This window comes from Gossypium raimondii, chromosome 12 (assembly GCF_025698545.1).
Source record: "Gossypium raimondii isolate GPD5lz chromosome 12, ASM2569854v1, whole genome shotgun sequence".
In the NCBI taxonomy this organism is placed as follows: domain Eukaryota; kingdom Viridiplantae; phylum Streptophyta; class Magnoliopsida; order Malvales; family Malvaceae; genus Gossypium; species Gossypium raimondii.
The window spans coordinates 35,865,701-35,888,966 of NC_068576.1; positions in this window are offsets into that span (position 1 = coordinate 35,865,701).

Genomic DNA, 23,266 nt, shown 5'->3' on the forward strand with positions numbered 1-23,266 from the left:
AATGGCTAGGTAAATCATGAGATTCAGGTATTATTGGTCCACCATGGAAGGGGATTGTATCAATTATGCCAAGAGATGCCATAAGTGGGTAGAGGTCACTTCTTACGCCAATGTCACGAAATCGGCAGTCAACAAATTCTTGAAGAAAGTGATCATATGTCAGTATAAGAAGCCAGAAAGGATTATATCTGACAATGCATTGAATTTGAATAACAGCACGATATCGAAGGTCTATAGTCAAAGGGGTTTTGAGTTGAAAACCCAGGAAAGGGCAGCTCAAATTTGGATTGAACATGTGATGGTCGGGTCTTCTTAGAAGGAAAAACGTTACATCTTGGGGCATTAACAAAGTCCTCTAGATCTCCTAAACACATATCAGACTCAAAATGGTCCTCGAAAAGTTTGTGTAGAGAAGCTCATGTTATGATATCTGGGGCACCTATTTTCATCTTACTCATTTTGTATTTTAGCAGTGTTTGCTATTTTGATTAATCTATTCATTTCGAGCTTTGCTCCAAATAAATTTCAATCTTGTCCATTGTTACAAATTTTTTCAAGCATTTTTACATTGAAATAAAGATTAATAGACTAACAATATTCAAGTAAAAAGATTTTTGCATATTGCTCCGAAAGGTTTCCTAAATAGTACATGACCTGAAACAGGACGACTAGTTAGAACTAACCATATCTAAGGGTTGGAAATATTTGGGAACGAATAGTGTAAATTGTGATTACTTCTTCGGGTCTCTTATCAAAGATACCAGATCTCAACAAGAAGGCATGGTAATACATCAGTGATGGAACCTTGGCGAACAATGAGAAATGTCAATCTAAATACTAAAAAGGTGACCATTCTCAGAAAATGGCATTATGCATTCATGCAAATATCATTCATATACATCCAGTTAGGAGTATTTGATTCATTTTGATCATAACATCTTAATCTCTTGACATAAATATAGGCCCATGAAATAGATTGCAAAGGTCATGTTCCCTAGAGAACGGTGTAACAGATTAGTGAAACCATAAATCCTATACCCCTGAAGTTGCAGTGGGACGGATTGAAGTCACCGTAGCGAATCTTATCCCCCTGAAGTTGCAGCAGAGTAGATTAAAGCCACAAATCTTATCTCCCTGAAGTTGCAGTGAAGCAGATCGAAGATAGCAAATCTTATCTCCCTGAAGTTAGAGTGGAGCAGATTAAAGATAAAAAATCTTATCTCCCTAAAGTTGTAGTGGAGCAGATTAAAGCTACGAATCTTATTTTCCTGAAGTTGCAGTGGAACATATTAAAGCTACTAGTCACAAATCTTATCTCCTTAAAGTTACATCAGAGCAAATTAAAGTTACAAATCTTATTTCCCTAAAGTTACATTGGAACAGATTAAAGCTACAAGTTGCAAATCTTATCTCTCTGAAGTTGCAGTGGAGCAGATTAAAACTACAAGCCTTATCTCTTTAAAGTTGCAGTGGAGCAGATTAAAGCGAACTTTATCTCTCTAAAATCGTAGTAGAGCAGATTGAAGCTATGAATCTTATCTCCCTAAAGTTGCAATGGGTTAGAATAAGGCTACTTGAAAAAGAGAAACACCAAAGAAGTCGAGATTAAGCGAGACCATGCAAAATTGGCCCTTTTTAAGTTCTTTGCTCCATTCTCATTACACGTCAACGAGCAAAGAGGGGCAGCTGTAATAGGCCAATTTAGCCCGGGCCCAAATAAAAAAAACAGAATATAAAAATAAAAAAACAAATAATAAGAGTCCAAGTCCATTTACAAAAAACATCAGGCCCAAACTTACAAACCCAAATGGCCCAAAAAAATAAAAATAAAAACCTTAATGGCCGAGTGGACCACAACCTAAAATTTTTTCAGAAAAAAAAACCCTAGTGCTCCCTGCGCCACACCCACGTCAGCACGCTCGCGCCCCGAGGTCTGCCATTATCAATTGCCTCCGTCCCGTCGTTGACTCTAGAGACACCTGTAAAAAAGAAAAAACACGAACATGCAAGAAACGGCAGCAAGAACAATAGAAAAAATAGAAAAATAACATTGTAAATCGACTATAAAAAGCCTAAAAAACAGATTGTAAAGGAAGGGTTTTTTTTCAAAAAAGAGAAATTGAATACAGAGAAAATCGAATATATTCAAGACTTGAATACAAAAACAGAGAGAAGTAATCGAAATATAAGCAAATCAGATACAAAAAGGTGATATTTTTATTTTTATCGAAATAGATATAGGAAAGAAATAAAAAAAGAGCCATTTTTTTTACCTTTTTTTGGGTCGTCGGAGACGGGGAGAAACTAAAAGGTTTCTTGACTGTCGGCTCGATTTCCTCAATTTTTTGACGATTTTAACCCCAAAACGGGGTTCCTAAAAAAAGAGAGCAAAAAAGGAGACTTCGAAATTTTTCGGCCACCGAAGACGACGGTCGTGAATTCTTCTTGACAACCGGTGGCCTTGAATGAGCAATGGCGGCTCCATGGCGACCTAAAGAAAATTTCAGAGAAAAAAAGTTAAAGGAGATTTCTTTAAAAACAAAAGGGGAAATGTTTTTTTTTTTTTAATTTTGACTTATATACGCATATCAAAACAACGTTGTTTTGGCCTGGTTTCAAAAACCCCAAAACGAAGTCGTTTTGGGCAAGATCTGCCGATCCAACCCGACCCCCTAGGATCCGCGTGTTTTTAAAGTGGTAGGAGATATTTTCAACTTTGGTCCTTCCGCTTTTTTTCATCTTTTTAATTTAATATTGTTCAGTTTTATTTATTTTAATTTTCACCCCACAATTTAAATTCCTGAACAATTTAGTCCCCTGATCCACTGTGAACCCCTTGGGGAGTGACACATGTCAATATAAGGGGGATAATTGCCCTTTGACCCCCTAAAGTTTTTATCCTATTTTAATTTAGTCCTTTAAGTTCTTTTTCTTTATAATTTAGACTGTCAGTTTTGTTATATTTTAAATTTAGTCCTTTATTATTTATTTTATTCTGATTTATCCCATTAATTTCATTTAAATTACAATCTAGTGCTTTATTTTTCATGCTTTTGTAAATTGTTTCCTTTTATTTATTTATTTATTATTCCTTTTATTTTATTCATTTACTTACTTATTTACTTATTTATTTATATATTATTCATTCATTCATTTTTTATTTTAATTCCTTTATTCATTTATTTGTTATTCCTTCATGTTTTATTATTCAAAATTTTCTTTATTTTATTTTATCGAGTATTTATTTCTTTTCTTTTTTTTCTTTGTGCCTTTATTATTATTACTATTTTATTATCTATTTATTTATTACTTCTTTATTTTTATACATACTAAAAAATTAAATTGCTTACATTTTTACTTTTATTTATTTGCATATTTGTTGTTTTCGTTATTATTGTTAGTATTATTGTCATTATTATTTACATTTCCTCAATTATTTATTATTAGTATTAGAATAATAATTATAATATGATCTTTGCCATCGTCATTACAAATTGTTGTTTTATCACTATTGTAGTTATATCATTGTCATTTTTAGTATGACATTTTATATTTTCATACATCATCATTTCATTTTTATACGCTTCCTTTTTATTTTATTATATCAATGCCACGAGTTGTGTTTAAATGTACTTATCCATTTTTATGCTATGCCCAAGTAAGCTAAATACACATTACTTTAAATATTACATTTGTCTTTGCACGATGCATAAAAAAGAAAAAAAATTTAAATCAAGGTAATGTTCATTATTTTGGAATTAGAAAAGTTGTGTTCTTAACTTACGGAATATGGCTTCTTTCTAAAACTGAGATAGCCAAATATCTACTTTAAAATAAAAAAAAAACAAGATTTTGGCGTTTGTTCTCATTTTCGAGGATGTAAGGCATTGTGTCCTAACTTACAGGATATGATCCTTTCTTCTCAATTAACTTGAAATAAGCCCTTTTCACGAAAATTACTTTAGTTAGGTAATGCCTTAATACAAAAAGGGATCGTGTTTTAAACTCTTTTCAAATTTTCAATTCTCGACACTAAGATATCAAGTAATCAACTAGGTACCAATTTTAGGCATCATGAGGGTGCTAATCCTTCCTCGTGCATAACTGACTCCCGAACCCATCTCCTGGATTTTGCATACCAAAAATCATTATTTTAGTAAATCAAACATTTTATTAAAACGATCAAATTACGAGGTGGTCCGATCACACCTCATAAAAAAAGGATTGGTGGCGACTCCATTTTCATTTGTTTTAAAATCAAAAGTCGATTTTCAAAAGAAAAAAAAAAGGTTTCGACAGTACTCAAGTTATCAATAATGGATTAATCATTCTTTCTATCGACCTTATGATTGGCTTAGGCATTTAATGCCAACTCAAGTATAGCGTGAAACATATTTAATTTTTATGGGTTAAATTGCAAATATGTGTACCTACTATGTGAAGTGCTTGAATTAAAAGAGAGAGAGAGAGAGAGAGAGAGGAAATAACTCTTAAATTTTAATGATACTATCTATTGTTTTAACATGTCGAATCTAAGTTGTTTATAAGGTAAGTACATGTGTGCCCGAGGGCGGATATAAGCCTTGCCCCCGCCGGAAAATTGTAATTATTGCTTTGGCATCCCAAAAAATGAAATAAATTCTATTTAGTTCTTTTAAAATTATAAAACTATAAAATCATAAATTAATATTTAATATATGATAAAATATATATTTGACATCTCAAAATTTATAATTCAATTTTGGCTCTCTAAAAATTTCTAGATTTGCCATTGCATGTTAGATTGGAACACCAATAGTGACAACTAAGCTTATGGAAGGACATGATTGAGACAATACAAATATTTTAAGAACTCAATTAAAATATAATAAAGTTTGAACACCAACTTAAAATTTGAAAAATAATTTGGGAATGTTTCATAAAATTAATTCTTAAGATTTAAAACATAATTTTAATGCTTTAACATTGTACAAAACATACCATGTATGACTCTTACATTAATATTGACTTTAACTTAAAACACACAAGGAATTAGAAATATTTATTCTAATACAAACATACATTAAAAAATATAGTTAAAAAGATGAATCGGTATCTAACCTCAATAACTTTTACGTCCTCCAAGAGCCTTCCAAACTGCTTTCGAGGAATCAACAATATTATTAAAATAAGGAAGCCGATATTCATAGTTCGAATCACATTCATCCACAACCTTAGCCCTCACACTTTTTCCATTACTATGGATGTTGATATACTTCAAACACCTCTTTCCGTAGTTAAACCACCCGGTCAAAAGTGCCACTACAAGGTAATCATTTGAGTGGTATTGGTTGTTACATTCTGACGGTCCACTGCCATCCCCGCCAGCCTCGAAATTGTTAAGTGTCAACATTGCTTTTGTACTACTCAGCATAAGTGGTGAACACTTGTACGTCATGTAAAAATTTCCATCCTTACAACAATTCGAGACATTTTCAAGATTACATTGACCCGGCGGAGGATTTTTCCCTCTCTTGCATGATTGAGCTTCAACACTTGCAAAAATATAAATAACACAAAGGAGAATTAAAAAGACACTTGAACCAACTTTGTTTCTTCTTTGTTTTTTCCTTTGAAATCCAATTTGGGTTTAATGTCTGGGATGTGAAAAACTACAACTGGGAAAAAAGCAATAGATAGAGTTTATACCTTTAAGTGATTCAAGATATCAATAGCTTGGAAACATGAAATTAGGACAATTTTGTGGTACTTTCGACTTTCAAGAAAGATAATTTTTTTGAACAATTTTATTATAGGTTCTGATTATATTTACTTTTTTTAACACAATGTTTAAAACTACTCATATCTCCTCCCCAACCCATAAATAGGTAGATAATGTGCTTCAGCACACTCAAATCCACATTCTCATATATTGATAACAATATCTCTACCAGTCGAACTTAGACTCAATTGACAAAAATGATATTTTTTTAATTTGCTTAAAACCTTCTGGTGGACCACTATAATCGAAAGACATATATAAGTACAACATCATATACCAAAATTTTGTAATTGTTATTGGAATTTATAAAATATATTGAATATTTTTGTATTGTCGAATAATATGCATAAAGTAAAAAAAACGAAAGATGTTGCAGTAAATAATTGGCTAATATGGAAGGGAACTTAGCCTTTGTCGAAACCACTTTTTATTATAATTTGAAAAATGGGGATCGACTTTTAAAAAAGAAAATGGGAGTCGCCACCGATCTTTTGTTAAGGTGTGATCGGTTCACCATGAAAATTATTTTTTTGGTTTGCGAAATTTTGAGAAAATAGATTCGGGAGTCGATTACGCACGAGGAAGGGTTAGCACCCTCGTGACGCCCAAAATTGGTACCGAATTCATTGCTTAATGTCTTAATGTCGAAACCTTGAAAATATTTTAAATACGTTCCTTGATAAAAGACTTTGAACAAACTAGATTGAATAATGAGACGCACTTATCTCGAAGAAATAAATTATCATACCCAGTGAGTTAGGGTGTTACAATTCTATCTTCGAAATTAAATGTGTACCCCTTTTTTAAGAAAATCATGTATTCGAAGAAGGATATTCGATTATTTAAGTCGATCGGGAAATCCGAACCCAATAAGTTAGGGATCAATTTTCTCGAAATTCTTAAACATCAAACATTGCCTTTATTTTAAAATTGCGATAACAAAATGTCGTATCCAGTAAGTTAGGATCCAACATTTTGAAATCTTAAGAATTTTATTGTAGAAACCATGAGGTTTTTTTTTTATTACCAAAGAGATGCTTAATTACCCAAATTCATCAGAAAAATTGAAGCCCAGTAAGTTAGGGCACAATTCTCTCGCGAATTATGAATGTCGAGTATTATAACATCTAAAAGGGATTTCGAAACTTAAACCATATTAAACACAAAATTTTAATGAAAGAAATTCGATGGAATAATGTACAATATTAAGCAGTCATTTGTAAACAAAATGCAATCTAATGATCTCTGAATATTTAACAAATACAAACAAGCAATACAATACACCCAAGAGCAATTCTCACATCATATATTATGTTAATATTTAAAAGCTAATGAATTTAAATTTCATCAAAACACTAAATAAATTAATGCACATGAAAATATACAAATTTTAAAATAATTTAAGATGTATGAAAGAAAGAAATTATAATTCAAATAAATTGAAAATAAATATTATATATAAGAATTTGAAGTAAATCACAATTATAGTTAAAGAACAATTGTCAAATGGAATAATAATAAAAATATCATAATTAAAAATAACATATATTTATTAATTTAAATAAATAGTATTTGTAAAAAAGATAATAACGTATAATACATAAAATGAAATAGGTAAAATACACCAAGGAGGGTTTTTTATGGAATAAATTACGTATGTTTTAAATATAAGTAGAAAATACAATGATAAAATCAATAATATACATTTATGTAAAATAAACATATTTGATATAAATTATATATACACATGTATAAAATAATATTATAAGGGCATTTTTTAAAGCACAAAAGTATATGAATACACATTTAAAAACGTATTATAAAATATATAAATAATAATTAACCTAAAATATATGCTAATATATTAGAATATCAAAAAAAGTAACGATGTATAATGAAATAAAATAATGTATGTGCATATATGTGAAAATAAGTAACTATGTATACTAAGATAATCATAATAACAATAATAACAATAATAAGGATAATAAATTAAATGATTTTTAGCAATAATAATATAATAGAGGACAAAATTAGCAATAAAACAATAATGCAGGGGAGAAATCTAAAACAAATAAAAGAATGGGTCCAAATCGCAAAGCGCGAATGGCATGGGGGACCGAAAGGGGAATATTCCCCACCCTCCAAAACGCGGCGTTGCACGTTGGACCAAAATGAAACGAAAACAGAATGTGAGGCCAAATCAGAAAGAAAGAAAACAATTGATTCGAAAGCACCAAAAAAGGGAAGGGGCTGGCCGCGCAAATATCCCTCCCTACGCCAGAACACGCGGATCTAGCCGCGTCTGGGTAGGGTCATTGGGTCGTGGCCTAAACGACACTGTTTCAGGGCTATTGAATCCGGCCCAAACGGTGTCATTTCATGATTTCCCCCTTAAACAACATTAAAACTACATTACCCTAAGCAGAAAAGAAAAGAAAACCCTAAAAGAAACAAATCCCCTCCATTCAAACGGCGTGCCGCTTCAACCCTTTCATCCCGTTCCAACTCCGATTACGGCGGAGTGAACCAGGATCCGACGCTCCCACCTCGAAGGTGAGTTTCTACTTCTCCTCTTCTTACTCTCTTCCTTCAATCATTAAATAAAACGAATATGAAAAAAAAACATGAAAACATCACAGAAAAAGAAAATCGAAGGAGAATCACCTTTCGAAAACCCCTTTCTCTTTGATTTCTGAATATATCTTTTTACAATAAGTGTATGCTCTCTTTTTTTATCTTTTTTTTTTGTATTTTCCCTCCCCCCTATTTACAAAATTTGAATGGCCTTTTTATGGCCCGCATTCAAAATGAAATAAAAATAAAAAAATAAAAGAAAATGCTCCCCCAAAATCCCCTCTGTTGCCCCTATTCTGTCATCTTTCTCTGCGTGTTTTCGTGTGTATTTTGCAGGTACGAGGGTAGAGGTCGACGTGGCGTGTACGGAGGTAAAACGAGCAGTGGTGGCGCATGTGCAAAGGCGCGCACACTGGCAGAGGCTCGGCACGTGGGGACGAAAGCCCTGGGTGGCTGTGGCATGGCACGTATAGAAGCTAACTGGTGTGCGTGAAGGCTGCTAGGGTTTGCCACAGTGCATTATGATATTGGGCCTTTTGGGCTGAATCAGTTTGTTGGGTTTAGATTTAGGGCTTTGGTTATTGGGCTGGGTGTATTGGGTAATTCTGGTTTGATTCTAGGTAGTGGGTTGTGTTTAGTTTGGGCCTTATTGAGCCCAGTGTAAAAGGACTATTTTTGGACGTTTAATTTTGGTTTTATATTTACTGTTTATTTATTTCTGATTTGGGTCGGGCAAATTTGGGCTATTACAGCTGCCCCTCTTTGCTCATTGTCGTGTAACGGGAATGAAATAAAGACTAAAAAAATGGCCAATTTTGCCCGGTCGAGCTTGGACCTTGGTGTTCTTCTTCTTCAAGTAGCCACATTCCAACCTACTGTATCTTCAGAGGTATTGGAATTGGTGCTTCGATCCACTCTACCGCAACGTCGGGGAGATAGGATTTGTAACTCGTAACTTTAAAAGAGCAAAACTTGCTATCTCTAATCGGCAAGACTTGATGCGATTTGCTCTACTGCAACTTCAGAGAGATAAGATCCATTACGTTAACCCGCTCCACTACAACCTCAGGGAGATAGGACTATCGACTTCAATCTGCTCCACTGCAACCTCTGGGAGATAAGATTTGCTTCCTCAGTCTGCCCTACTGTGACTTCAAGGGGATAAGACTTGTTTTCTCAGTCTGCTCCGCTGCAACTTCAAGGAGATAAGACCTGCTGCGATCCATTCTGTTGTAACTTCGGAGAGATAAGATCTATTACTTTAATCTGCTCCACTACAACTTCAGGGAAATAGGATTATCGGCTTCAATCTACTTCCTTACACTTGAAGATAAGATTCGTTGTCTTCGATCTGCTCCGCTACTGCTTAGAGAGCAAGATCTGCTATCTTTACTGATCTGTTCTCTAGGGAACATAGCATGTGTAATGAACCTAATTATGCCTAATTGTTAGGATGACATGATCAGAATGAATCTAATCCTCCTAACTAGACATGAGTGAATGGTATTTACATGAATGCAAGATGCTGTCGTATTACTCAAAATCTATTAAAGCTTTTATCATAATCGTGCTTTAACACCCTCTTTCCTGGCTGGTGCCCCCAACAAAACACTTAATTAAATTGCCCTTGTTGTAAACCTTCAAGCTCGATTCATTGGGTTGTGTTCAATATGCAACTCGAAAAATGAGGAGCTTTGGTCTTTTCTTCATCTTTCCATCACAATTGAAGGATACCAAATATGTAAAACCTTGGTTTTTGTACCACCCTCAAAATGCCATATTAAATGCTTGTGCATGAAGAATTTTCCTCTAAGGAGATCTCTCTTGTTTAACTTATGATTATTGTTGACACTTCGTTCCATTGATGCTTCTGTCAACAAAATCCGAAGGGATTGTTCAAAATCAGACTTTTTCTTAGATTTCTGACCTTTAAACCTGGTTCGTTCTAAACAATAGTCCTATTTCAGATTACTGTATTATTTAGAAATTTTTCAAAGTAATGTGCAAAACTTACTTTATGAAAGTTTTAATAGTCCATTAATCATTATTTCAATGCAACATGTTTGCTAAAAGATTATGACTATGGATAAATGTTGGTTCTGAGCATAGCTCGAAAAAGATAAAATATCGACAATAGCGAAAGAAGAATAACAAAGAAGTTGATTGAGAATGTGTATATTAATAAAAAAGGAAAAATGTATTAACACATCCAATACAATAAGAACTAGGTGCCCCAGTTATCGCAGCTTGAATTTCTCTGTACAAACTTCTGAAGACTATTCTGAGTTTGGCATGTGTGTAGGAGATCTGCAGTACTCTGTCGGTACTCCAAGATGTCGTATGTCCTTTCTTGTTGGTTCAGGTATAGCAAGATCATCGTGTGCCCCAATCAAAATTTGAACAGTTCCAATCTTCTCATGCCCCACTCTGACCAATATTTGAGCCACCCTTTTTGGGTTTTCGACTTAAATCCCCTTTGGTCTTAAGGCGCCCTTTGCGGGTTTTCACATTGGCCTCTCCAAATCCTTTTTTTTTCTTTCTTAGGGAGCAAAGTGCCTTTTGCGGGTTTTCACTTTGGTCCCCTTCTTTCAAGTGAAGTATTTCTTGACGGAATCTATGATTACGGCGTTTGGCAAACTTTTACCATCCATCTCACTTAGGATCAAAGCTCCACCGGAGAAGGCCTTCCTTACAACATAAGGACCTTCCCAATTTGGAATCCATTTTCCTCTAAAGTCTTTTATTATAGGCTCGTATCATTCGTTTCTGGTACATTTGCCCATGGTGAATGGCTCTTAACCTCTTTTCCTCTATTAGGTTCAACTGGTCATATCGAGATTGGACTCATTCGGCTTCGTCCAACTGGAGTTCAAATAATACTCGTAGAGTGGGGATCTCAACTTCAATAGGTAATACTACCTCCATTCCATAAACTAGAGAAAAATGTGTTGCCCCGATAGAAGTTTTAACAGATGTTCGATAGGCAAGGAGAGCAAATGATAACTTCTCATGCCAATCTTTGTAAGTCTTAGTCATTTTCCCCACAATTATTTTAATATTCTTATTGGCCGCCTCCACTGCACCATTCATTTTTGGACGATATGGGGATGAGTTATGATATTTGATCTTAAATTGGCTGCAAACCTCAGCTATTGTGCTATTGTTCAAATTCAACGAATTGTCGGATATGATTCTCTCAGGCATTCCATATCGACAAATGATCCCCTTTTTCAAGAATTTGCTGACTGTTGACTTCGTGACATTTGCGTATGAAGCGGCTTCTACCCACTTGGTGAAGTAATCAATGACTACGAAGATGAAACGATGCCCATTAGAAGCCTTTGGCAATATCGGCCCAATGACATCCATACCTCATATGGACAATGGCCATGAAGAGGTCATAACGTGAAGTGGCGAAGGGGGTGCATGCATCTTGTCTCCATAAATCTAACATTTATGGCATTTCTTGGCGTAATTAATGCAATCCCCTTCCATAGTGGACCAATAGTATCCAAATCTCATGATCTGTCTGGCCATGGTGAAACCATTGGCGTGCGTCCCACAGATACCCTCATGGACTTCCTCCAAAATTTTCTTAGCTTCCACGGCATCCACACATTGTAACAGTACTTGATCTTTCCTTATTTTGTATAGCACTTCCCCATCTAAGACATATTCGATGGCTATTCTTCTCAAAGTTCTCTTGTCGTTCTCTGTTGCTTGACTAGGGCATTCCCGATTCTTCACATACTGTAGGATACTCTGATACCAAGGGTGATCATCTTTTCCCTTCTCCTCAATACTGTAGCAATGAGCTGGGGTTTCATAGATACTCATCTGAATAGGCCTCATTACTTCAAGCCTGTTCACCTGAATCATCGAAGCTAGAGTAGCCAATGCATCAGCCATTTGGTTTTCCTCTCGTGGGAGATAACAGAAGGTGATATCGTCAAACTCATCAACCAACTCAAGGACCAGCTTTCTATAACTGATTAACTTAGGGTCTCTAGTTTCCCATTCCCCTTTGAGTTGGTATATCACCAATACGGAATCCCATATACTCTTAGCACTTTGATGTTCCGCTCGATGGCTGCACGAATGCCCATAATACATGCTTCATATTCTGTCATATTATTTGTGTAATCAAAGTCCAACTTGCTAGCCACAGGGTAATGATCCCCATTCAGGGATACCAAGACTGCCCCAATTCCATTACCCATAGCATTCGAAGCTCCGTCGAAATTTAACCTCCACATGTGATCCCTTTGAGGATTTTCTTCAGTGCTTGCCACATACATCAAGTCCTCGTTTAGAAAATCGAAGTTTAAAGGCTCATAGTCCTCCAAGGCTCTACTAGCCAGGAAATCAGCTATTGCACTCCCCTTTATGGCCTTCTGACTTACATATACTATGTCAAATTCAGAGAGCAGGATCTGCCATCTAGCCATTCTCCCGTTTAAAGCAGTTGATTCCATTATATATTTTAAAGGATCCAACTTTGAAATCAGCCAAGTCGTATGATACAACATATACCGCCTTAGTCTTCGTGTTGCCCAGATTAAAGCACAACACAATTTCTCGATTGATGAGTATCTCATTTCACAGCCAGTGAATTTCTTGCTGAGGTAATATATTGCCCTTTCTTTCTTTCCCGTTTCATCGTGTTAGCCCAATACACATCCCATGGAATTCTCAAACACCGTTAGATACAATATTAACGGCCTATCCAGACTTGGCGGTGATAGTATGGGAGTATTAGCTAAATATTGTTTTATCTTATCAAAAGCCTCCTGACATTCCTTATCCCAATCGCCCGGATTATGCTTCTTTAAAAGGCAGAATACTGGATCACATTTCTCAGTCAATTGTGAGATGAATCGAGCAATGTAATTCAATCTTCCTAGGAAACTTCGGACTTCCTTCTGAGTGCATGGAGGAGGTAGGTCTCGGATTACCTTCACTTTGTCTGGGTCCACCTCAATCCCCTTCTTACTAACTATGAAGCCTAATAACTTCCCTAACCTAGCTCCAAACGTACATTTTACAGGGTTAAGCTTGAGCTGGAATTTCCTCAATCTCAAAAATAATCTTTTCAAGACTTGAACATGCTCTTCTTCAGTTCTAGATTTTGCAATCATATCATCAACATAGACTTCGACCTCCTTATGCATCATGTCATGAAACAAGGTCACCATAGCTCTTTGATACGTTGCTCCCGCATTCTTCAATCCGAAAGGCATTACTTTGTAACAAAATGTTCCCCATAAAGTAATGAATGTTGTTTTCCCCATATCTTCAAGGTGCATCTTTATTTGATTGTATCCAGAAAAACCATCCATGAAAGAGAATAGTGAGTAGCCCACCGTATTGTCTACCAAAGTATCAATGTGAGGCAACGAAAAATTGTCCTTTGGACTAGCCTTATTCAAGCCCTTGTAATCCACAGACATTCATACCTTTCCATCTTTCTTGGGAACGGGGACGATGTTAGCTACCCAATCTGAATATTTGATCTCCTGTAAGAACCCAGCATTGAACTGCCTTTTGACCTCTTCTTTTATTTTTAGCACAACATCAAGTCTCATCCTCCTGAGCTTCTGCTGAACAGGTTTACAATCTTCTTTTATGGGCAGACGATATACCACAATGCTAGTACTTAGCCTGGGCATATCTTGGTATGACCACGCGAAAACATCCTTGAATTCTCGGAGCAAATCAATGAGGTCTTGTTTTGTCTTTGCAGTGATTTCAGTTCCAATTTTCACCTCCTTTCCCTCCTCTAGGCTCATGATTTCTAATGATTCCCTATAAGGTAGGATCTGCTCATCCTCTTGTTCTACCATTCTCGACAAGTCCAAAGATATACCACAGTCTTCGTCATTTTCAAAGTCATGAGATCCCTCTAAACACATGTCTTGCTCAAAAAGAAGCTCCGTGTTTGAAACAACGTCACTCATGTCATTGATATCTGAGGACCTATGAGGGCATATCAAAGAATATACCAAGAATATATAAATTTATGAATAATTATTTGTACAATAAGGTTACAAATGAAAGAACTATTTGTAGGACAATCAATTAATTAGAAAATATTTACTTGTATGAAAAGAAAAAAGAATAATTGCTCGAAATGAATGTAAAGATGTATTTCATTAGAATAATGATATTCAAGCTCAAGCCTTTTTCACGAAGGATTTCCTATCATTTTCAGGCTAAAACAACAAGAATGTTCTGAGCATTACTCTGAATAAGCCCTAAAGACTACAAGGATTTCTTCCGCAGTCCAATTGTTTAGCTCGCTCCCAGGTTCGTTAGGGCAGATCTCCAACAGGGCCTTTTTCTCCGCTGTTTCTATAGCGTTGATATGAACATTTTTCAACATTTCTTCAATGCCTTTGTTTCTGGACACTCCTCGCTCGGGGTGAATAAACCCACCCGACACAAAAGATGTAGATATGTGAGGAAAGGTCAAAGGCTCCCATTTAACTTCATATCCGCTCAAACGTGCCCTTCTTCTCTCTTACCTTTTCTCTACTTCTTTCTTCTTCTGCTTCATGTCTGGCTTGTATCCTAAGCCAAAACTATCAAACTTTTCCTTCAGCATCGGTGTTTCAACCTTTCCTTGAAGATATTTTCCCAATCCTTTTCCGGGTGAAGCTCATCTTCCAATCAGTAATCACAGCCCCATCTCTGTGGTCCTGGATATTTTCGGTACCAAAATTCTGCTTCCTTCAGCCATAAACATTGCGTTCACAAATTCTAATGACCGAAAAGAACATTCCACTACCTCATCATCAATTTCCACATAAGGTGCATCACCAGTTACTGTTGCGATGATATCTTCCTCTACATTTATTGTTATCAACCGACCCTCTGATACTAATTTCACCTTCTGATGTAGCGATGAGGGTATTGCCCCGGCTGAGTGTATCCATGGTCTTCCCAATAAACAGTTGTAGAAAGGCTTAATATCCATTACCAAGAAGTCCACCTCATAAGTAATTGGGCCAATCCTTAACGGTACCTCAATTCTCCCCATAACCCTCTTTTCCGTTCCATCAAATGATTTTACTATGCTCTGGCACGCTTTCATGTGTGAACTGTCCACCGGTAACCGATTAAGAGTAGATAAAGGTAATACGTTCAGTGCAGATCCATTATCAACCAAGACCCCTGGGAGTGTGCACCCTTTGCATCGGGCAGTAACATGCAGGGCTTTAGTAGAACCCTTCCCTCCAGATGGTATTTCGTCATCACTGAAGAAGATAAAATTGTCAGCACTTATATTGTTGACCAATCGATCCAGCTTGTTCACCGAAATATCATCAGCCACATATGTTTCATTTAGTACTTTCAATAGTGCATTTCGATGTACTTCTGAACCTAAAAGTAAAGCTAATATAGAAATACGGGCCGGCTGTTTGCGCAGTTGTTCCACAATGCTGTATTCGCTATGTTTCAAAAACTTCAAAAATTCCTTCGCCTCCTCTTCTTTTATTGGTTCATTAACCAATGGTTCAAGTTCCACTGCCTTCCTTTTCCTCTGTTCTTTCTTCCGATTCTCTTCTCTTGACGATTCTGCCTGAGCGTCATATTGCTTCCCATTGCGTATGTAAGAACCTATTTCCTGGTTTCTCTCTACTTCTTTTTCCAAAATTGTCACGTTACAACCATAATTCCACGGCACCATTTTGTTATCCTTGTATGGGAAATTTGATGGTTTCTGGATTACAATTTTTGGTGTTATCTAAAACCTAGACTCATTGCTCCGAGGGCATGAAGTGATGACTACAGGATGATTCGTTTCTGTAGTCTTCGTTGCCAACTCTGATGCGCAAATATTTCTTTTATCCTTTACTTCTTTATAAAACCTCATCTCCTTATTATCCATTATGCTTTGGACCAAAGCCTTAAATCCCTCACATTCTTGAATCTCATGTCCTACCTCACAGTGGAATTCACAATAACTTTCAGCCTCATACCTTTCTTCAGAATCTGAAATAACTAGCCCCCTCTTCGCCATCTCTCTCCAAACCTATTTCAACGGGGTTTTTACTTCAGCAATGTCGTTCTTGACTTCTTCTCCTCTTCTTTAGCTCATCATATTCACCCCCTTATCAGCATGATTAAGCAACGGATTTTCTGTGTTAGGTGAGTCGTCAAATTTGACAACACCCATGCTGATGAGCCTCTCAACTACCTTCTTGAAAGCTGTGCAATTCTCTATTGAATGCCCTGTAATTCCCACATGGTAATCATATAGTGCATTCGTATCATACCATTTGGGATACGGGGGTTGCAAAGGGATTAAGTAAAAGGGAGAGACAACGTGTGCATTGAACAACTTCTGATACAGCTCCTTGTATGACATCAGAATTGATGTGAACTGGGGCTTCTCAGTACCCTGTCTTACGCCAGATTCTTGTCTTGCTGAACCTTGTTGACTAGCAGCCACCTTTCTTGGCTGATTCACTGTAACCGACTTGTTGTACGCATTTACATTGTTTACCTCATTTTCCTTCCTTCTCGAGGCTAGCCTTTTGTTACTCTCTCCTGCTTCTATTTTCCCATTTCTTATGGCATTCTCAATCATTTCACCATTCATTACTATATCTGAGAAACTTTTTGTTGCACTTCCTAGCATGTGCGTGATGAACGGGGCTTTTAAGGTATTGATAAAGAGCATTGTGGTCTCTCTTTCTAGGAGCGGCGGTTGGACTTGGATGGCAACTTCCCTCCATCTTTGTGCGTACTGTCTGAAACTCTCACCCGATTTCTTCTCTATATTTTGTAGTGTAATTCTATCAGGGGTAATATCTGTTACATGGTTATACTGTTTCATAAATGCTTGTGCTAGGTCCCTCCATGAACCAACTTTGTTACGACTCAATTGATTGTACCATTTAGATGTTGCCCCTACCAAACTGTCTTGGAAATAGTGGATTAACAACGATCATTATTAACATAGTCAGTCATCCTTTTACAGAACATAGTGATGTGGGCTTCGGGGCAGCTAGTTCCATTATATTTATCAAATTCAGGCATCTTGAATTTGGGAGGTAGTACTAAATCTGAGACTAAGCTTAGATCTTTAGCGTCGATTCCCTGATTACTATCAGAGCTTTCCAAGGCTTTGAATTTTTCCTCCAACCACCTATACCTATCTTCCCATTATTTTGGCACTTCCGCGCTTGTCTTTCCTTCTTCAGCTGTTTCATCAAAACTCAGAATAGTAGGATTGATTGGGTTTTCTTCCGGGTTTAAACTCGATTGTCCTTGAAAAATTGTGGCACTAGTTTGTAATTGTTGCGGCCTAATTGTGACAGACGGTCCTCTTGGGTACATTTCAGTTTGGGTTCGTACATTTGGTGGAGTGAAACCCGAAGGATATAATGGATCCTCACTACCCTCTCCATGATCGGCCATAGGGCCCTTTCCTTTATCTATTCCTTCCGTCAATAGATGGGTCAATTCAGCCATGGCATCCTTTTGAGCTTTGATCAATTTTTCCATCATGTCCTCTTGAATTTCATCTAGTCGCTCTTGCATTTGTGCTTGTAATCGTTCTTGCATATCCCTTTGCATTTGCTCCAGTTTCTCTAATCTTTGGTCCATTTCCTTAGTTTTCTGTCGAGTACCGTATTGATGTTTGATTGGTGAGCTTTTGTCGGTTTCCAGGTTAACTGTAATGATTTTAACCAATTAGGGTCTTTTGGTGAACTTTAATGCATATGATGCAATGTAATGCAATGCATGAATGCGAAAAGGCGTCGATTCTAATTCAATTTCATTTAGAAAGCTTCATTTGGATAACAGCATTCTTTACATAAAATAGATTACATATACAATTTTGTCCTAATGCTCAGAACTTTAATCTTTTTAAACAGCGAATCAATCTCTCTTCCTCGGTCTGATTCCAACTCGTATTTTACACTCAAAGTGTCAGCTTGTATTGCCAGGGTCTATAAGTAATCGGCTAACTCCCGAATCTGGGTCACGGCTTCTCCCATAACGTGATCACTGTCTCTAACTTGGCTCTGATAATAGTGGAGTTGTTCTTTCTGACGTTCTTCATTTGCTTCAAAAAATGCAACCCGCATCTCATAGTCTTGTAACGCCGCCTCTAACTCTTCCACTCTTTTTTTGTTTCTTCAATCTTGTTCAAGCTCGCTCTTAGCTCCACCGCAGTATTACGATTTCGGTAAAAATGAAGAGACCTTTCAATTTCAACTATTCGTGCCTTTAATTCATCCGTCTCACTCCGGTTTTCTAACAGATTCCTCTCCAAGGCCTTGTTTTGTTCCTGAGTCTCTTGGCATTTCTTTTCCCATACATCGGCCTTGTTTCTTTCTTCCTGAATCTCCCGTCGCCAATGCTCTGAAGTCTTTCCCAGCCCCGCAGTTCTCATTGATACTCGTAGTTTTTTATAGTCTGTCTTTAAGCTATCCAGATCCTCCTCTACTTTATTCTTCCCTTTCTTTAATTTTTCAGCTTCTAACTTTTGGACGTCAATGTCTAGCCTCAAATGCATCTTCTCTTCTTCCAACCGCTCTATTTTCTTTTTGAGTTCTAAATTCCTCCTTTCAAAATTTTATTTTATAATCTCCAACTCTAATGGGATCACTTGTAGGTACTCTTCCATTGGTCGAACACCCTTCAAGTTTAACTCTGGAATGTTATCATTAATTCTCTTACTTCGCCATTCACCGTACTCTGGAGTTGTCATTGAACCCACAGCTAGCCTTTTCATCCTATGAACCTGATTCCAAGCCTGAGAAATTTCTTTCACCTTTCCCTTGTAATTGTCTCCCCGGTACGAGAACTCACATTGAGCTAAACCATGCGTCGCCGGCACAAACTATCTTGAATTGTATTGACTTAGGACCAACAAAGGTGCAAACCCGACGGCTTCCCAAATCCCTAGCAATGGGACCCAGTCAAAGTTTCCACAACGGTAAAGAATTTCATCAGGAATCAACCAGGGAGCTCTCCGTTCCACATCATCATCTTGAAGATTTTGCAAGATTGCTGTCCAATTTTCTTCTGATATGTCGTCCCTTCTTGGCGTAGCCACTATCTCTTTTAACAGGGAGCAATGCCTAGAGAAAACTTGACACAAAACTTTGTCGACCTTCCAGAAATGACTATGGAACCAGGCTATCAACAATTGCGCACAACCTATAAATCTGCCTTCACCAGCTCGCCTACACGCATTCAAAGATCTAAACGTTTCAGCCAAAATCGCAAGAACAGGTGTGACCCCTTTACCTAACCGATCAAAGAGATCTGAAACTGCTTCGTCAACATGCCCCAATGCTCTAGGGAAGATCACTAACCCATAGATACTCAAAGTGAACACATCGACCTTCTTTTTCCCATCCGAATGTGCTAAAATCAAGTCCCGTAGATTTTTCCATGAAATACATTTACATTCCCATTTTTGCTTGATCCTGGCCATGATCCATTGCTCGCTCATGCTAGTAATATTCATCATTTTCTTCCAAAATGCCGGGACATACGCGGCTCTAGAATATGCTTTATCCATCTGAAGCCTTGGACAATGTAGTAAAGCCGTATATTCCTCCACAGTAGGTACCAGATCTACTTTGCCAAAAGTGAAACAGCTATATGCAGGGTTCCAATATTGAGCAAGGGCCCAAAACAATCGCTCATCCACCTTGACATCGAGCAAAGACGGTAAGTCTCCATAGTTAGAGTAGAACAACTGCTTGGTCTCATCATTCCACTTATCTCAAATTTCTCTCAGCTCCTGAAGGCTATTTTGCGTCACGCTAATACGAGTGTAGTCTCACAGCTCTGACACATAATTCTTGGCTAGGTTGTCTCCCTTTTCCAATTGCACTTTCTCTAACCATATACGGACCATGGCATTGTCTTCCACTTTATCAAGAAAGTCGTTCTCCATGAAAAACTTCCTAATTTAACAATCGAACTTGAATCGATACTCTTTTGAATATGAAATGACATGCAAACATAGCAATAAAACACCATAAGTCAGTATAACATATAAACAAAATTTGCAACAAATATGAGAGAAACAAGCATTTATATGGGCAATCCTAGGGTTTGGGGGAGTTCTACCTAGGTTGGGTTCGTAGGCTATCTGTATGCGGTTTGGTTCTAAAGTTGAGGTACCCGAACCAGTAGATTCCTCAGTCTTCACCCACTATAGGCTCATACAGACCGAGTTTGGTTCAGGGGAATACATTTCCCTATGGCTGCACGGAGATGAAAATCTCACGAAGACAGAGGTACAAATGTATCCCGGAAGTGATCTACTATCCTGCACGGAGGTGAAAACCTCACGAAGGAGTAGCTTCTCACTCCCACTTAAAAGGGGTAAGACTAAACAGTCTTTATGCAATATGATGACAAGTTATAAAACACAATTGACATAAATCATACAAACACATGCAAAGAGAAGATCATAAAATTAAATTTTTAATTTTCAACAATAAGACAAAAACAATCAATTTTACGGCCTAGCTCTCTTGGTTTCCCCAGTAGAGTCGCCAAGCTGTCGAAACCACTTTTTATTATAATTTGAAAAATGGGGATCGACTTTTAAAAAAGAAAATGGGAGTCGCCACCGATCTTTTGTTAAGGTGTGATCGGTTCACCATGAAAATTATTTTTTTGGTCTACGAAATTTTGAGAAAATAGATTCGGGAGTCGATTACGCACGAGGAAGGGTTAGCACCCTCGTGACACCCAAAATTGGTACCGAATTCATTGGTTAATGTCTTAATGTTGAAACCTTGAAAATATTTTAAATACGTTCCTTGATAAAAGACTTTGAACAAACTAGATTGAATAATGAGACGCACTTATCTCGAAGAAATAAATTATCATACCCAGTGAGTTAGGGTGTTACAATTCTATCTTCGAAATTAAATGTGTACCCCTTTTTTTAAGAAAATCATGTATTCAAAGAAGGATATTCGATTATTTAAGTCAATCAGGAAATCCGAACCCAATAAGTTAGGGATCAATTTTCTCGAAATTCTTAAACCTCAAACATTGCCTTTATTTTAAAATTGAGATAACAAAATGTCGTATCCAGTAAGTTAGGATCCAACATTTTGAAATCTTAAGAATTTTATTGTAGAAACCATGAGGTTTTTTTTATTACCAAAGAGATGCTTAATTACCCAAATTCATCAGAAAAATTGAAGCCCAGTAAGTCAGGGCACAATTCTCTCGTGAATTATGAATGTCGAGTGTAATGGCCCAATATTGCCCGGCCCAATATAAATAATACAAAACAAAAATATTAATAAGAAAATGTCCAAATACATAAGGCCTAACGGGCCCAACCCGTTTTAACCTAACTCCCCACTGTCCAACCCATTACAGGCCCAAATCAGAAACCCAAACTAGCCTAAACTTGGGAAATCAGAAACCCTAGGCAAGCATTCAGCCCTAGCACAAGCGCCTCAACAGCGGCCTCCAACACGCCTTTTCTGCTCCACGCCAACCACTGCCCTCACACACAAGCCTCACGTGCACCGCCATCATGCGAGCCTCCTTACGCGCGTTCCCGCTCACATCCGTGCGTGCCACGTCCCAACTGGCCCTCGTACGATCTTACCTACAAATACACACACACAAGAGCAACGAAAAACAACAGAAAAGAACAAATAGCAGAGAAAAAATAGCAGATTTTTAGAAAAAATTCTTGTAAATTTTGATTTTATTTCCGGCTATATAAAAGCCGTTTTGGAATTTGTAAAAGGATCCTTTTTTTTTACGCATTCAATAGAGAATACAAGAAACGAAAAAAATTAAAAGAAAAAGGTGATTTTAGATTTTATTTTGAAATTTTTCTCTCAATTCTTTGTTTCTTTATTTCGATTTTTTTATTCATTTTTCTTTTGATTTACTATTTAAGAAATAAAACAGAAAGAAAGTGATTTTACCTGATTGGAATCGTTGTTTGCTCCGTTATGATCGGAGTCAAACGACGATTCAGAAGATCGAAGAACTCCTGAACATTTGAGCGGCGCAGAGAGTTTATTTCTATTCATTCTTTTCCTTTAGGCTTTCTTTTAGATTGGGAGCATTTTTGGTAGCTTAGGGTTTTGCGTTTTAAACCGTGGAGGAAACAGCGTCATTTGGCGCCAAGGCCACGGCTTCAAGACGGTGTCGTTTGCAGACATAGATCCGCGCGGTGACCCGACCCGGGGAAGGATCCGCGCGTTTTGCGACCATTAGGCATATTGCGCAAAAGGTCCTTCTGCTCCTACAGGATCTTTAAATCGGTTCTTTTTTTACTTTTTAATTTTTACCCCGCATTTTGAATTTATCTCGTTTTAGTCTGCGTCAATGCGTTGCATTTTGGGGAATGGAATAATTTCCAATCTGGCCCCCTTGTAATTCAGCTTAGACCCTCCTTTTTTTATTATATTCATGGCCCTTTAATTCTGTTCTGACTGTTGTTTAGTCCCTCTTGCATTTTTTAACCATTTAATTATTTTTATTATTATTGCTATTATTATTTTTATCACTATTTATTATTGTTCTTATTATTATATTTGATTTTATTTCTATTTATTTATATGAATATATGTTACTTTATTATTTATTATGATTTCTAGACCATTTTTATTATATATATGTACATAGATAATATATTATTCAATTTTAAATGATATATATCTTTTACATATATAACTTTCATTAAAATTATTTTTACCTCACATGATGTTGTCGGTTTTATATTATTTTTTATTTAGTACGTAATACTCTTTTAGGTTCAAGTATATACTATTTTGTATGTTATATTTCATATGTATTTTAACTCTATGTTTGGATTCCTTTTGAAACTCTCATGTATATGTATTATTTGCTTTAGATTTATTTTCGCGTACGGTTTATCAATGATTATTCTCTTTCTTTCACGCTATT